The sequence below is a fragment of the Rattus norvegicus genome, chromosome 13, assembly GCF_021556685.1.
Source record: "Rattus norvegicus strain SHRSP/BbbUtx chromosome 13, alternate assembly SHRSP_T2T, whole genome shotgun sequence".
Classification (NCBI taxonomy): domain Eukaryota; kingdom Metazoa; phylum Chordata; class Mammalia; order Rodentia; family Muridae; genus Rattus; species Rattus norvegicus.
Genome location: NC_141546.1, coordinates 107,866,770 through 107,883,653, shown reverse-complemented (window position 1 = coordinate 107,883,653; position 16,884 = coordinate 107,866,770). Strand labels below are relative to the sequence as shown.

Sequence of the window (16,884 nt, the reverse complement as noted above, 5' to 3'; positions counted from 1 at the left end):
TCCAGCAAGAAGAGAGTTGGAGAGGAAGGTTTACAATTATATATTAAGGGACTGAAAGAAGGGCTCAGCAGCTGAGAGTGTAGGTTGCTTTTGTAGGGGACTGGAGTTGAATTCTCAGGATCCTCATAGACAGCTTATGATTGTCTATGACTCCATTTCCAGTGGATCTATGCCTTTTGGCCTCTGAGGACACTGCACGTACATGGTGCATATAGAGATACACATGCAAGCAAACACTCATACACATATAATAAAAATAAATCTTTACAAAGAAGGAAAACAGTACAGGTCAGAACTCACCTTAGTATGAAGAAGAGTATTATTAGGTAGTATAGACAGGGTTCTGCAACACCTGTAAAGTATGGTCCTCCTGGGGCAGAAGCTGTAGCTGGGAGAGTAGCAGCACACAGGAGCCTAGACAGGAGAATTGCTGCAAATTCAAGATCAGCCTGGGCTATACCATGAGTTTCTGCATAGCCTGGGCTACAAGGAGTCTCTTTCTCAAAAACCTAAAATGATAATAATAAATTTAAATTTTTTCAAGGTTTCAATTAATTGAAAATGTATACATCAAACTAAAACATCATTTGAAAAATTATAGAGGTTGAGAGTTGACTACTGTGGACCAAAGACAAGATAAATATTTTTAGATTGACATTATAGACAGAAGAAGAAGCAAGGAAGAAACAGTTTTAAAAAACCACTCAGACTAATGTTTAGGCAGTACAGGCATACAGAACAGACCTGCAGAACAGGCATGCAGAAGTAAGTAAAATGCACACACAATTTGTCATATTAGAAAGGCTCAGAATGTTGGGAAGACTATAGGAAAATAATTTCTTCAACATCTGTCTATGAGGTAAGGAAGCAAAGGCCATTGTTGGTCAGGTGCAGAGCCGGGACTGGGCTGCATGGAAATGGCCACAGCTGGAGACTGGGACATGGTGCAAAGTGACAACACATTTTGCTATGTGTCTTCCTCCATATACATATTTGAAATTTTCTACACTAATACTCTTGTGTGTTTCTGTATAGGTAACGTTCATGCATGTGCACATGTGTATCTATGCACGTAGTTATGTGCCCATTGTTGTGCAGGAATTCTACTTATCAGTCTAATCTTGCCATATTTGAGGTTAACTCTTCACTCTCTCTCCTTCCTTCCTACCTTCCTTCCTACCTTCCTTCCTTCTTTCCTTCCTTCCTTCCTTCCTTCCTTGTTCTTGTTGTTCTCTTTCTCTCTGTGTATACATATGCATATAGTTATGTTCAGGTGTGTGTGTGTGTGTGTGTGTGTGTGTGCGCGTGTGAGCATGTGTGTAGGGTAGGTTAGAGTCTCACACTGGCTGTCTTCTTCAAATACTCCCCACTGTATTTTTTGAGGCAAGGTCTCTCACTGAACCTGGAGCTTATTGGTTTGGAGCCAGCAAGTCTCCAGCATCCTCCTTCCCTGTGCTGAGATTAGAGACATCCACATCTGCATCCAGGTTTTTATCTGGGTTCTGGGGATCCAAATTCAGGTCCTCCTTCTATGCAGTAGGTGCTTCACCAGCTGAGATATCTCCTCAGACAGAAATTAACAATAAACATGGTGTGCTTTTACAACGTACCTTCAGGACCATGGCTGTAAGACTTGAATTCATCAGTACCCCAGGCTATGTAGTAATTTCAAGATCACCCTAGTCTATAGAGTAAATCCATGTCTCAGGAACAACGAGAATAAAAAGAAAAGAAAGTGAAAGGGGGCAAGGTAGAACAAGACAGAAAAAAACACGGAGGAGGGGAGGGAAGAAAGGGAAGGAAAATGAAGGGAAAAAGAAGAGTTAAACTTACATACAGCAAAATCAGACTGAGAAGTAAAATTCTTGCAGTACAATGGGCAACAAAACAGGGGTGTAAATGAATTCTTCATTGAACCAATCTATGTAACTCTGCATCCAAAAAAAAGCCTTTAAAAAAGGGAACAAAATCTTTATATATTTTAGGAATGTATTATGTATAATAAACACCAGACTTTTCCAAAGGAGAGTGCTCCAACATGGTACACAGGCTGGGATGAGATGTTGCCATGAAGAAATCTGTGTGGTGTGCAGGAACTTCAAAGTAATTATGTAAGCAAACGCAGCAGCCAAAACCTGCTCAGAGCAGCAGCTTACTACTCAGTGTGATACATAGTATCAAAATACTTTACAGCAATACAAGGCAAAGGCCATTATAACCTGAAATTACTAAGTGGTATTATGGGTCCTAGGATTCTGATAAACTGCTCCTTTATCATGTATACTGTAAACTTGAGGTCCCTAATAAAAATAAAAACTTTGCTTTTGTCATCAAAATCTATAGAAGAGAAAATATATAATAATAAAATCTATTGGTCCAGCCAGGCACAGTGGATGGTACACATATACAGTGGGCCCTGGTGGCTGAGGCAGGAGGGTGTTGATAGCAACTTCAAGTCTGGTACATTGTAAGCTGTAGATCGAGACTAACTATCTCAAAAGATAAAACTGGGTGGGAGAGAGGGTTAAGTCATTAAGAGAGCTCACTGCTCTTACATAAGCCTTAGTTCAATTTCCAGAAGCCATATCAGGTGGCTCACAATCACTTATAACTCCAGCTCCAAGGGATCTAAAGCCTCTGGCCTCCACTGAAACCTGCACTCACGTGAACAGAATCACACACACACACACACACACACACACACACACACACACACGCACGCACCCATGTCCCCCTGCATGCACAATTTAAAAATTAATAAAAATAAACACATCTTAAAAATAAAATATTAATCCAAAACATAACCATAAAGGAAGGGGCAGTGACCTGCATGGAGAACAGGAATGGCAGTCACAGAAGAAAACAAGATGCTGACCTTGTTCTCACAGCTCCAGGAACAAGTAGACACAGGTGGACAAACAATTCAGACAAAAGTTTCCAAGAAGCACAAGCTCTGTGCTGTTTAAAGAAGTATGTCCACTGCAGGTAAACAGATAGGCCTAGAAAAGATATCATGGAGTAAGATGACCTAGACCCAGAAAAACAAGAACCTTTGGTCCCTTGCTCCAAGTCTTCGGATGTGATTGTCCAATACGGAAAACATTGAGAACAGGAAAGTATAAAGAGGTGGAAGGGGCACCGTAGAGGAGAATAGCAGAGCACACGTGGTCTGAAGTAGGTAATGGGAAAATCCAGGTGAGGACTATAATTAGGGAATTAGCAGGAGAAGGAGAAAGGTCAATACAGAGGGAGAGTTTAGGATGATGAGTAAGGATGAATTTTAGGAATCCTATTGCCTATTTACTTACAATTACAATTACACATATAAGTCTCTCTCTCTCTCTCTCTCTCTCTCTCTCTCTCTCTCTCTCTCTCTCTCTCTCTCTCTGTTTCTTGGGGGGGGGGTGTTGATGTAAAATGAAATTAACACATTTGTGTTGACCATGCTCCCTGCAAGAGCCAAAGACTAATCTCAAGACCAAACATAGAAACTCCCTTCTGAATTGTTGATCAACTCAAAAGACTTCCAAAACATTGTAGGGTGTGGCTGTTGCCTTTGGTTGCCTCCCAGAAGTTGAAAGCAAGACTCTCTTGCTGAAGACACCATACAACATAGGACTCAGAGGACCTGAGATGAGTCTGACCTGAAAGGCCTCTCCCTGGGAACTAGTTTTCAGAATACCAGAAGGCACCATGCAAATTTCCAAAGAGAAAAGCAACCAATATTCCTTTCCACATATGATACCTATGAACTACAGCAATGACTGACATAGCACAGTAACTCTAAAGGTGCAATAGTGGCTTGTATATTTTACAATAACCAACAGCTCTGTAATTGAACATAAGGCCCACTTAACTAGAAAGAAATAGTGTCTGGTACTGAAAACACAGCCAACTACCCAGGGCCAGTGAAGTCCTGGATCTTAGAGAAGAACCTATAATCATCATTTTACTAAGTCAGCATATTTCCTATCTATATTCTAAATACCTATCCTTGTACCCACAGATAAGTGTCGTCCTGACCCCTCATCAAAGAAACTTCTCTTTGTAACAGATAGAGACCATTACAAAAATGTCTAACTGTACCTAAGTCTAAGAATCATCATGGAAGAAAGAATGAACTGATCCTTGGAGCCAGAACATGTTTGCTATAAGAGTACATCTCCTAGAAACAAAAGGGAAGCTACACACCCATGAAGTCTCATCAACATGTTGCCTAAACAATGCATACCCTTGAAGTGTCATCAACATGGCTACCTAAACAAGACCTGAGTAAGGATGACACCATTAGCCATATTAACACAAAAGGGGGAAATCTCACAGGGCCTTAACCTAAAATAAAGAACTACAGGCAATTAAGGATGCTGAGAGTGGGAAAGCCTTCCTCAGACAAGAGTTCTTCTCCCCCATTGGTTACCCAATACCAAGTGGTCAAAATATACATATATTTTGAGTAGTGTGTGCATGGGTGTGTATGTGTGTCTGTCATGTGAATGGTGTACGTGTTTGTGTATGTGTGTGTTCAACAATTTAAAAGGCCATAAATTTAAGGGCGATCAAGTAGGTCTTTCTTCATGGCAGCGATTGGAGGGAGGAAAGGGAAAGGGGGAAATATGTAACAAAATTTTGATTTCAAAAATTATAAAAAAAAGAAATGTCTAAAATTTGAGAATGGTTTTCTAAAAATAGATTAAAAGCTTTCTAAAACAAAGAGGGCTCCTATAGAGATATTAAATATCATTGAAAATGAATGTTTAAATAAAAAGCATAGTTGAAAACAAGGAGGGTATGCTATAATGATTCAAAAGCTTGAATTTAAGTGGGAAAGTGAAACAAATTGTATTTTCTTGTACCAGGTAAGCACAAGTTACAAATGTACGAAAGCAAAATACTACAACTATAAAGAGTTGGTAGAATAAGAAATAGTCATTATCAAAATAAAGTAATTCACAAAAATTCTAGAAAAATCAATTTTATAAATATATAAAGAACTCTTTAACAAAATGGGCATGAGAGAGGTGAGAAATTATATCCTGAGATACAAAGTAAATACAGAGAGTTTTCAAGAAATAAACTTTAGAGAAAGTGTTCTCTAATCCAATGTGATTAAGCCAAAAATCAATACTGAAAAGAAACACAAAAACACCCTATTTTAGAAAATTAAGAAATGGACTTCCAAGTAAGTCAAATAAAGGAGAATAAAATTTTTCAAGTATTTTAAGTAAAAAATAAAAAGTACATATTATTGTGGGCTGGCATAAAAATTTATTCATGTATATGTCTATACACATAAATGTGTATATATATATATTTGCATGCACATAAATGTATATAATTGCTTATATATAAGAAGTGGAAAAACTAAAAATCAATGACTGTTAAGTACATGTCCTTCAGAAGGTAGAATAAAAATGCCTAAACAACCTCAAATAACAGAGTGAGTGGATCAATATAAGTAAAGGCCAAACTTTAATTTGAAAACTATAAAAGAAAGCTGTAGAATCTCTTTGTACATTCCTTTACAATGAGGTCTAAGATACGGCATTAAGAAAGAATTAAAAAGAATATGTGCCTTATGATCCCATTTGTATAAAAAGAGAATTTATACAGAGGCAGAGAGAGGGAGAGAGAGAGAGAGAGAGAGAGAGAGAGAGAGAGAGAGAGAGAGAGAACACTGCTTGCTCAGACCTCACAGGTATAATCCATCTGTGGAAGCAAGTTCACACATTGTACCCCCACTGAGCAGGGAGCAAGGAAGAGCACAATGGACAGAAACGGAAGAGGATTTCACTGCTGTATCATTGGTATTTCCTAGGTCTCATCATAATGAAAGTAAGGTTTTTTTTTATAAGTAAACAAGAAGTTCAAAATAAGTAAATATCTCTCTCTCCCCCCCCCCTCAGCAATGGTGATTTCTTAAATAAATAGCATCAGGGAGGGAAATATGAACACTTTCAGGAATATAAAAAAGATGCCTTTACCTAATGGCAGCAGAAGTACTGGTGGTTAGGGAGTTGTTGTTGATGTTGTTTGTAGTGGTGATGGTGGTGATAATGGTGGTGTTGCTGCTGGTGGTGGTGGTGGGATAATGGTGATGGTGGTAGTGATTGTGTGACATAGTGCTGCTGGTGGTAGTGGTGATGGTAGTAATAACAGTGATTGTGATTGTGGTGGTAGTGAAGGGGATAATGGTGGTGAGGATGGTGATAGTGGTAAAGACAGAGATAAAGATAGTGCCGACCTTGGTAATTTTGGTTTGGTAATGATTTTAGTAGTAAAGCTATTGAAACTTGTCGAATGAGCCATAGAGTTTCTAATGACCTTAATTCTTAGGCAACAAGCAGGTGTTAGCACCAATCCAAGCCAATTAACAGTAACACACCTATATAGCTCCAGCCAAGGTCATCATGCTTTCCCATCTTCCTGAGCTTCTAATTTTTATACATCGTGGATTTTCTTTTTTATAGATTTATTTATTCAGTCTTCAGCACACCAGAATAGGGCATCGGATTATATTACAGATGGTTGTGAGCCACCATGTGGTTGCTGAGAATTGAACTCAAGACCTCTGGAAGAGCAGTCGGTGCTCTTAACCGCTGGGCCATCTCTCCAGCCCCCTGTATTGTGGTGTAAAACTGTGTATTCTACGCTCTTAAAATCTTGAAAGGCCAGTACATAATTGTCTATCCCAAGCACAATGTCACAGAATTGATCTATGGAGTATGTCATCTTGCATACTCGAGTCTATGTGTACACAGCAGAGAGGTTCTGTGTCACCTCACCCTAGGCCCTGGAAGCCAACCATCTAATTTCTGATTCTAAAAGTCTAATGATATTGGATGTCTTATATAAGTAGAATTATTCAGTATTATACTCTTATGATGTGATCATCCATGTAGCTTCGCATTACAAGATTTTCTGAATATGTCTATGCATATGCATACATGAATATGTATGTGTGTATAAATATGCACACATGTATATGTATGTGTGTATAAATATGCATATATGTTATAGATCATATATAATATATCAAACATATATTATATTATATATCATATTACATCAGATACATATGGCATTTAAGTTGCTCCCATGGTGCATTACTTACTTTTCATGCTAAGAGCAGAATGCCCAACAGAAGTAACGTAAGGAGAGGAGAGGCGCAGTGTGTCTTAGTCAATTCTATCGCTATGAAGAGATTTCATGACCACAGCGACTCTTACAAAAGAAAGCATTCAGTTTGGGCTGGCTTACATTCAGAGGTTTAGTCCATTATTGTCATGATGAGCAGCATGGCAGTACACAGGCAGACATGGTGCTGGAGAAACAGCAGAGTTCTGCATCTCAGCAGGCAGCTAGGAGAGAAGAGGCACTGAGCTTGGCTTGAGCATTTGAAACCTCAGAGCCCAAGCCCCAGTAACACTTCCTCCGAAAAGCCACACCTACTGCAACAAAGCCACACCCCCATCAGTGCCACACCCTGGTGACCAAGCTATTCAAGTCTATGAGTCTATCCGGGTCATTCTTATACAAACCACCACACAGCCTGTCGTGGTAGAAAGACGTGGGATTTCATGGGGAGCTCATGGTTGAGGAGTAGCTATGTGCAACAGAGGTTTATTCACATGACAACAAGCAGGAAAGAGAGACAAAGTCAGAACCAAAGGTAGACAAAAACCTCAAAGGCCTGCCACTAGTAACTTGACTCCATGAGTTTCAAAGGCTCCTGATTCTTAAGAATAGCCCCACAAGTTGGGGACCAAGTACTCACACAGTGAGCACGTGAGGAACATTTCAAAATCAAACTACAATATTCTACCTAAACCTCCAAAGGCTCATGGCCATCCCATAATACAAAACGAATTTACTCTAAAAACCAAAAGTCCTAAGTATCTCAGCAGTGTTCAAAAACAGTGTCTCCACTGAGACTAAAAGCAATCTTTTCACTGTGAGCCTCAAGGAAATCAGAATGTTACATACTTCCAGTATATAATGGCACAGAGTTGTGCTGCGATTACCATCCCAAGAGGAAGGAGTAGGAGGGATAGCAAGGAAAGACTGAACTTATCAAGGCAAACAATTCTATAGCCCAGCCCCTGTGGACTTGCCATTTGCAGCACATGTGGCTTCTCCCTGGGTGCCTGCAGAATACCACAGAAGGTATCACATGCTGCTGGCATCTCCAACATCCGAGGGTACAATCGTAACTTGGACTTCATCCCAGGCACTCTCTGCAGGGAATTCAACCCTCCTGCCCTTTCTTTTAGAACCTTAGTGACTCCCGCATTATGCATGCATGCCATCACCAGCAGCACCATGTGGACAACCCCACTTTCTGCTGACAGCCTGAGCAGTCACTAGGTTCCCTTGGAGCATAGCTGCAGCTGAATCCAGAAAAATACTTCCTTGTATGACCCCCATCCCTCTCTGTCTGCCATCAAACAGCTCAGCTTCCCTATCAGAGTGCTCCTTGGTTGATTCAGATAAGTGGGTGGTCCTGAGAATGAATATAAAGGGAAAATGAAGAGGGCATGGGCTAAGGAAAGAGTCCTTCACCCCAGAGTCTGGTTGAAGTCTCTCAGCAGCTGAAAGTTATGGATCCCAACACAACTGACAAAATTTGCTATGAGGTTGTCTGCATAGAGAAATGTCTTGAGTGAGGGTGATAAACTAACAAAGAATTACATATGCTGAGGGCCTAAATATATATGCCTTTCAAGTGTGACCTATCTTCCTTCTCAGCCATAAACCTGCAGTTTTCTGAGAATCTCACAAGTAAGACTATACTCTTCACTTACAGTTTTAAAGAAGTCTTAACTCACTTGTGAGTCCCTGTACTCTATGGTTTTACCAAATAAAAATGGGGGTACAAGGAGATTCCTTAGAAACCCTTTGAACAAAATAACTTCAGGAGCCACAAAATCCAAACATGTGATGTCCTAATTTGCTTTCTGTTGCTGTGGTAGAACACTGATCCAAACTAAGCTGGGCAGGCAAAAAAGGGTTTATTGTCTATTTTACAGCTTACAATCTATTGTAAAAGGAAGTCAGAGGCAGGAAGTTGGAGGCAGGTAGTGAAGCAGAAACCATAGAGAAATGCTACTTTCTGGCCTGCTTCCCAGGACTTACTCAGCTTTTCTTACACAATTCATTGCCACCTGCTCAGGAATGGTGCCACCCACAGTGGGGTGGGCTTTCTCCAAATAGACCATTAGGTGGCCCCTCTTTCAGGTTATTCTAAATTGTGCCAAGTTAGCAGAAGGATTAGTCAGCACATATGGCAATGGCTAAGATGTTTTTAGTGTGTCTGTCCCTTGAGAAGCCCACACTCACTCTTGGATGGGTGCTGTCCTTTTTCTTAGGACCTCCTGCTATTAATGTCCATGGGCAAATCCATGTAAAAATCTCTTCATCGCAGCCTTAAAATCTATTTTATACTGTCTCATCCTGGAATTGTTTTCTGTAGTGATTCAAGGATCCAGCTTTGCCTGAGGGAGACAGAACTTTTCTTACACATGCACTATAGCGGCCAGCATGGAGTTAAGTTTCCATGACCACTCCTACTGACACTGACAGCAAAATGACAGATGAGAAACAGTGTCCTAAGAATGACATTTGATCCACAGTCAAGTTGTCCCTTGCTCCCTGCTACTTACTCCACAACCACAAATAGGCAGCAATAAGAGGCTCTGTAATTGTCCCAAATGGGCTCTATAGTATGATCAAAAAGTTTTCAAAATCAATAGATCCTGGCGCGCTTCACTTGAAAAGGAATGCTGGGGTTGCATAACAAGTTATGTTGCCCGTGGGAGATTATAATAGTCACTTGGAAGAAAAATGGAAAAAGAAAAGAAAGAACAAAAAACAAAAACAAAGAGGGACAGGGTAGAAATGGGGAGAGGATTAAGACAGAACATAGAAAGTTAATGTTCTGAAGGTCTGGGACTCACAGTCTCCGGAAAGTCAGGGGAAACTATTCTGCCCATCACTTACTTGATGGTTAAATGAGCACCTCATGCAAAAGCAGAGCTGAGAGGTGCTGTCTGCAGAACTCAGTTCACTCAAAAGAAAAGATAAATGCTCCTGGAGGTCTTTTTTATTTTTATTCTTAATAACAGTATTATTCCAGCTCATTCAAGGTCTCTTCTTTAAAACCACAAAACCTGAAAGACGACTGACTTCTGTCTCCTTGGATCTTTTCTGTGCCCTTCTGTTCCCTTTGCATTTTATTATGAAGGTTAACAATACTGTAATTTGCCCCCATTGAAACGCGCCATCTCCCCTCTCCAAAAAATAGGCTATTGTGATTATTGAGTAGGTCTGAGCACTTGGCATTCGTCTCCCTGGCTGTAACTAGACAGCCCTTTCTTCTTATGATAACTGAAACATCCATCAGAACACTCACCGTCCTACAGGAGCTGATCTAGGAGCAACCGTGCTTTGTGACACTCCAACCCCTTTGGGAGAAAGATCATTTTTAAAATAATGACTTGCCCAGCAGTTTATTACCAGCCTAGAGTCATTTTCACACCTCAGAAGTGAAGGCTTAATGAGCAGAAAAATTAAAGAGTAAAGCTCTGCTAGGGTCTTCTTAAATGGCAGCATTTTGTCAGCTGGGTGGAAGATACACTTCCAAGGAGAAGCTGCCTCACACTCATCTTCTCCAGATGCCCTTTCCAAAAATGAACTCCAACCTCCTCACCTCCAGGGCCATCCACTGCTTTCCACCCTGGAGGGAAGATAGGTGGAAGAGTCCATGGGAAATAATAGTTGTGTTGCTATGATGCATTGTCTGCTCATGTTGAAAACAGCAACTAGTCAGCAATGTCTTCCTAGACCTCTTCTGCCACCTCTATAGCAACCCTCTAACCAACCCTGCAAACTCCCCTTACTTCAGGGAATTACGCAAATGTCACTTGTTCTTATAACTCTTTCTTGACTCTCAAGGAGTTTGCCTTCTCCTTGCTGCTCTTGGGCTTCTTGGTTCTGGTTGTGAGGATCTTCCTTTAGATCTCCAGACCTTGTAATCTCTGTGGAAAGAACTCAGATGAGATGCACAGAGCACCACACAGAGGCCAGGTTTGTTTATTACAGGATAAAGTGGGTATCTTCAAGGGGAAGAAGGGACAGTGGCCAGAGAGACCACTGAAGGTAAAATAATCCACGGAGAATGAATAGTTCCAAAGAGACTGCTATGGAGGAAAATACTTTCAAGGGGTCAGAGTGTATCAGGAATGGTCCAAGAGAACTGTGCAGAGGAGAGTCATTGCCAGAGAACCGACTGTGTAGTGCACTGCCAATTGGTGAGAGCAGGCCAAAAGAGAGACTACTGTATGGTCATACATGTTTCAATTGGATTTATACTGTTTACTGAAGTATCTAGAAGAGATGGTTTTCTTCCTTCAAATGTCCTGGCCAGGTGCTTAGCAAACCCATTTGGACTAATTCTAAGGGAGGGGACAATGGTATATCTTTGATCTTTACCAGAAAGGCTGTATAGCCTATGATTTAGAGGACAGTTAAATTGTAATGTCTCCACCCAGAGCCAGAGATTCAACTCAGATCCCATTCTTTGACCAGTAACCTTGGTTCTCTAGGTTTACAAGCTGCTGGTTGTAAGGGAGGGGTCCATCCCCAGTGACCCTGCTTATACCTAACTAGCTATTATCATACCTATTATTCACACGTATTATGGTAATCATTGCCATTCAAGGTCTATGTGCATGCTTGTCTCTCCCACTAGGCTTTGAGTTCTTGGAGGACAGTGGTTAGGCTCTTTTTATTTCATCCCTGATGATCATCATGACGTTTAGTAAAAGTGAAAGCACAGTAATTGTTTCCTGAGTAAATAAATGATCAGGCAATTATAATAACTCATTTGAAATGAATGACAATGTCAAAACTTGTATTCGTTGATTCAAAACACAGCAATGAAAACCAGTGGGGATGTGCGAGGGCTGCCTGCAGTCTGAAAATGGCCAAAGACTATTTGTAGTACATACCCACACACTGAGAGAAGTTCCCTGTGTGGCTACTCCAATAGTGATACCCCAGGAAGCATTTGCTCAAATCTACTCATTTTCCCATGTGCTCTGTAGTCATCAAACATCTGTCTGGATGTTCTTTTCTTCATACCTGCAATCTCTGGATTTGTTTCTGGCTAAGACATGTGCTGTGAAGCATGACAACTTCCCCAGAGTACTAGATTCAGTGGTGCATGCCTAGAATCCCAGCACTCAGGAGCTTGTGGAGAAAGCATGGAGCATTCCAGAGCACTCTGGGCTATGTAAAGAGTTCAAGGCCAGTCTGGACAATTAATGTATCCTTGTATTTTAAAGAGGGTAGTGATGTAGCTTAACAGCAGAACCTTTCCCTGGCTTGCATCTGTTTCAATCCTGGAATATTTCAAAATAAACAAGTGAATGCCACACACACACACACAGAACTTGCCCATAGCTAATGAGTCAGCTGAGTAAGGCAGCAGAAATCAGTCTCTCAGATGCTGCTGAGCTGGCGTCTGCTGACCTAATTGCATGTTCTGCTTGGATGCTCGGAGCCTCTTTACTGAAGTCTGCAATGTTTCTCTCTTCCTATTAATATTGGTCATTAGTAGGCTGGTTTTGGTTTCCAACTCACTCATCCCTTACTTCTTTGTAATAGAAAAACCATGGCAGAAACATAGAAACAGCAAATGGCTGTTACAGGGAAGAGAACTAGAGGACTGTGGGAGTCCTTACGATAAGGTCACTTGAAAGGCCAGGACGCCTCGAGGTGGGCAGCTCCCCATGCCACTGACAGACATGAGAGATGGTTTTAACCAAGTCTCAGTTCCCACAGTTTGCTAAGCAGAGCTGACTGCTATCAGAGGTGGGGAACTCACTCCTTCCCGGTAGTACATATGAGAGATGAGGCAATTTGCTCCAGGAAAACCAACGGAATTAAGCTGGTGTTTACTGCTTCATAAAAGCATAGTGGACAAATTACCTAGCTAGAGCATACTGGGTGGAATTGTTAGTTAAGAATGACAACCAGGCCTACAATTTACTGTGCACTTTGCCGGTCTGAGCTGGGAGCTCAGCTCGCTAAGGAAGGAGTTGGAAGGCTTCTTTTGTACTTCTGGCTCATTTTGTGCTGGGAATCATTTAGCCATTGACTTTAACTGCTAATACAGTTCCATCAAACACCAAGTATAAATCAAAATTACTGGATCATTCAAAATCTGTCCACAGACTTGTTTATATGTATTTTTTTCCACCATTACTTCAGTATAGTTACAACAGAGCCTGCTAAATTATGATATATTGTATGTGCCTGGCTGCCATCTTACCAGAGCCTCTTGCAAATAAGATGTAATCTATGACAAATTATTTTTCTAGTTATACAAAACATAAATAATGATAATAAAAAGGGAATCAAACTGATGAAGGGTGGAGGAAAAAAAAGACGGAGAAGAGATGTTTCAAATAAATAGCTCTGCTCTTGTTTCTGGCTGTCTGAAGCCACTCAGAAAATAAAGGAGGGAGTTAAAGCTATTTTTACTTCACAGGAGCCTAACTGCCTCCAAACCTAGTCAAGGCCTCCTACAGAACATAGAGAACACCTATTGGCCACGTCCTCTTGTCTGGATCTGACTTGACTCACCCTCAGTCTTGTCCCCAGAATTTGCACCATCATTGGTAAACATATTTCTACCTAAAGAAACAGTCGCCGTATGTGAGTCTCCTGGTCACAGGAACATCCCAGCATTCTAGGTCCAGGTTCCCTGATATCCACACAGTGTCAACAGGTCTCAAGAGGTCACTGGGACATTCAATAGGAGTGTATCTGCCATTCTGTCTGTGTTTGCATGGAAGCATGAGACCCTAAATCCAATCCCCAGAACACATGTGAAAAGATGAATATAATTCCAGTGCTGGGAAAATAGAAACAGGTAGGAGAGAACCAGTTTCAAAAAGTCAAGGTGAGTGGTTCTTGATTGAAATCCAAGGTTACTGTCTGGCACACAGATGCACACAAATATATGCATATGTGCAGCATGCATGTTTATATACCCATATACACAGATGTCTGTGTGTCCCCCCACATGTACACACATGAACACAAAAATTATAGCCCAAGGATAAATACATTAGTGTTAGATAAATTTATATTATGTTTAAAAAATTGAGACAGAACGGGTTAATTTTCATGAACTATCTCTTGTCTGTCTTCACTGCTGTTTCTAATAAGCCTGAAAAGAGAACCAAAAACTCCTATAAATGTTAATGTCTGTTCACTGAAGGATCTGTCTTGACCCCTCTCTTAAGCCATTCTGCTCTCCCACATTGTGACATTTTCCAAGTCTGTGTGGTAGAGAGACATAGAAAAACCAACGATCCCAAAACATTCCATCTCACACCCTCAACTCATTAAACTTATGTTAGCTCACCACTGGGGTTCGAATGTGACATGTGCCCCTTAGATTCATGTCTGAACACTTGACCTCTGGCTGACAGTGCTGCTTTAGAAGAGGAACTTTTAGGACCACTTCCTGCCTGTTCTCTGCTTCTTGATTGTAGCGTCAATGTGACCAGCTGCTTCGTGCTTCTGAGGCCTTCTCTACATAAGTGTCCCTTCTAAACAAAAGTCAAAGTCATTCCTTTCTCCTCATGCTGGTAAGCTTTTATTATCAACTTGATATTACCTAGAGATTTCTGGCAGAGAGAGAACCTGAATTGAAGAATTGCCTCCATCTGATTGTCCTGTGGTCGTGTGTCTTAGTTAGGGTTTCATTGTTGTGAAGAGACACCATGGTCACCATAACATCCAATTAAAAATCATTTCATTGGGGCTGGCTTACAGTTTCAGAGGTTCCGTCCATTATCATCATGGTGGGAAGCCTGTCACCATGCAGTCAGACATAGTGCTGGAGAAGGAGAGTTTTACAACTTGATCCAAAGGCAGCAGAAGGATTCTTCTTCAGCAGGCAGCCAAGAGGAGGCTCTGGATCACACTGGCCAAATATGAGAGCTCACAGCCCCACCTCCACACTAACCACTTCGCTTAACAAGGCTACACCTCCTATAACTTCTAATGGTACCACTTCCCATGGGCTAAGCATATTCAAAGCACCACATCATGTCTGTCTATGAGAAATTGTATTGATTGATAATTGATATGGCAGACAGAGCTCAGCCTGCTGTGAGTGGCACCATCCCTGGACTGCATAAGAAAGATAGATGATGGGAGATAAAGAAATATCTCAGCGCTTAAGAGCACTAGATCCTCTCCCAAAAGATCTGGCTTCAATTCAGCACTCAATCCAGTTCTAGGGGATCTGATACCCTCTTTGACTTCTGTGGGCACCAGGCATACATGCCTATGCAGAAATACACACAGTAAAAAAAAAACAGTCATTACCATAAAATAAATATTAAAGACATTTGTAAAGAAAGCTTGCTGGACAAGAGGGTGATCAAGCCAGTAAGCAATTTTTCTCTGTGGTTCCTGACTTGAGCGCCTTTCCTGATTTTCCTCAATGATGGATATTGACTTGCAAGTGTAAGCAGGAAGAAAACCTGTTTTCCCTATGTTGTTTTTCTGCTGTGGTGTTTATCACAGTAACAGAAAAACAAACCATGACGCTGTCGTAAGTTGCTTCCTGTTGGACTTTTTATCACAGCAGCAAGAAAAGTAACAGATATGCACATCAACACTGAAAACCACTAGAATGGGCATTTATCATATCTTCCTGTGCCCCTACTGTGCTGTCATACAAATGTGAGCCTGGGTGGGCACAGCTCTAACTGAGCCATCTGAGAGCAGCATCACCAACGAGAACTGTATTATAAAGTGAGATAGACATTTTTCAAATACAAGAACGCAGGAATATCTGTTTCTGAAACAGGATTTGGAGCATCTTGAGTGCTATAAATCTAGATGGTCACTACTGTATCTGATCAGACATCAGTAATCAACCACTATTGCAGATATTGACTCTCTAGGGCCCCATATTAAATCAAAAAAGCAGCTTAGAAATCCAGAGAGAAAGAGAGAAGAGCCATTGCAATTAAGAGTCTTCTGCCCATTTATAGAATCAAATTTTCCAGAAACACAGCTCAGTATAAACCACATCTCGTGAACATTTCAACATAATATAATGAACACAAGTGTTTCAATGAAGCAGAGAGCAGAGCAATTTGTACCAGCAGATGGTTCACCCTGGGATCAGAGCAATTATCTTCTTACTCCACACACAGGGGTAGCCAAAGACTCAACAGTTGACTATTTAAAACAACTGAGCAACAGAGTGAATTTCTGTAATATCGAAACTGGCAGTGTTTTCAAGGTTTGTGGCCACCAACCACTTATCTATAAAACTGTCCATGAACATATGAGAACTCAGCAGATTTCTGACCAGTACACTACCTTGGGGTACCACCACTATCTTTCTCATTGTTGCCTGGGAGCACATCCTCCCTCCTTTAGCTCACCCCCATATCATCCTGATCTACAGACAAAAAAAAAAATGACTACAAAACAAACGCCAAGTCCAAATGTAGTAGAAGAATATGAACTTTCTGATTTATGGCTACAGAGAATGAAGCCAGAATATGTAAGCCGTGAATCAAGCTGAATATATGTTTACAGGGGGAAAGATGGTTCAATGCAAAAAGCACCTGACTTGTAACTTTTTCTAGGTAAAACTATTAGTGTGAGTCACCTGAGTTATGGACACTTCCATGGGTTCCATTGAGTTGTGGTACAAATGCACAAAACTTTGGTCGTCTGTACTAAGGGAGAAGTAACTATAATATTAATATGGAATGAAACACATCATGTGCAGCTGGAGAGATAGATGGCTCAGTGGTTAAGAGCACACACCACGCTTTGAGAACAGAT

At 40.9% G+C, this 16,884-nt stretch overlaps 1 long non-coding RNA gene across 3 annotated transcripts in view; it reads right to left on the bottom strand.

Annotated features, from left to right (window-relative positions):
* The window catches only part of LOC102549394 (uncharacterized), a 312,476-nt gene that overhangs the window by 187,033 nt on the left and 108,559 nt on the right, over nt 1-16,884 (bottom strand). The window contains exon 3 of one of the 3 annotated variants that reach the window (NR_190618.1): nt 7,258-7,358. The exons of 1 other annotated variant lie outside the window; for it this stretch is intronic. This is a non-coding gene — a long non-coding RNA (uncharacterized LOC102549394). Of the gene's footprint in view, nt 1-1,610; nt 1,704-7,257; nt 7,359-16,884 lie in introns of all 3 variants that reach the window. One more of the 3 variants, NR_190619.1, reaches the window with a different exon arrangement.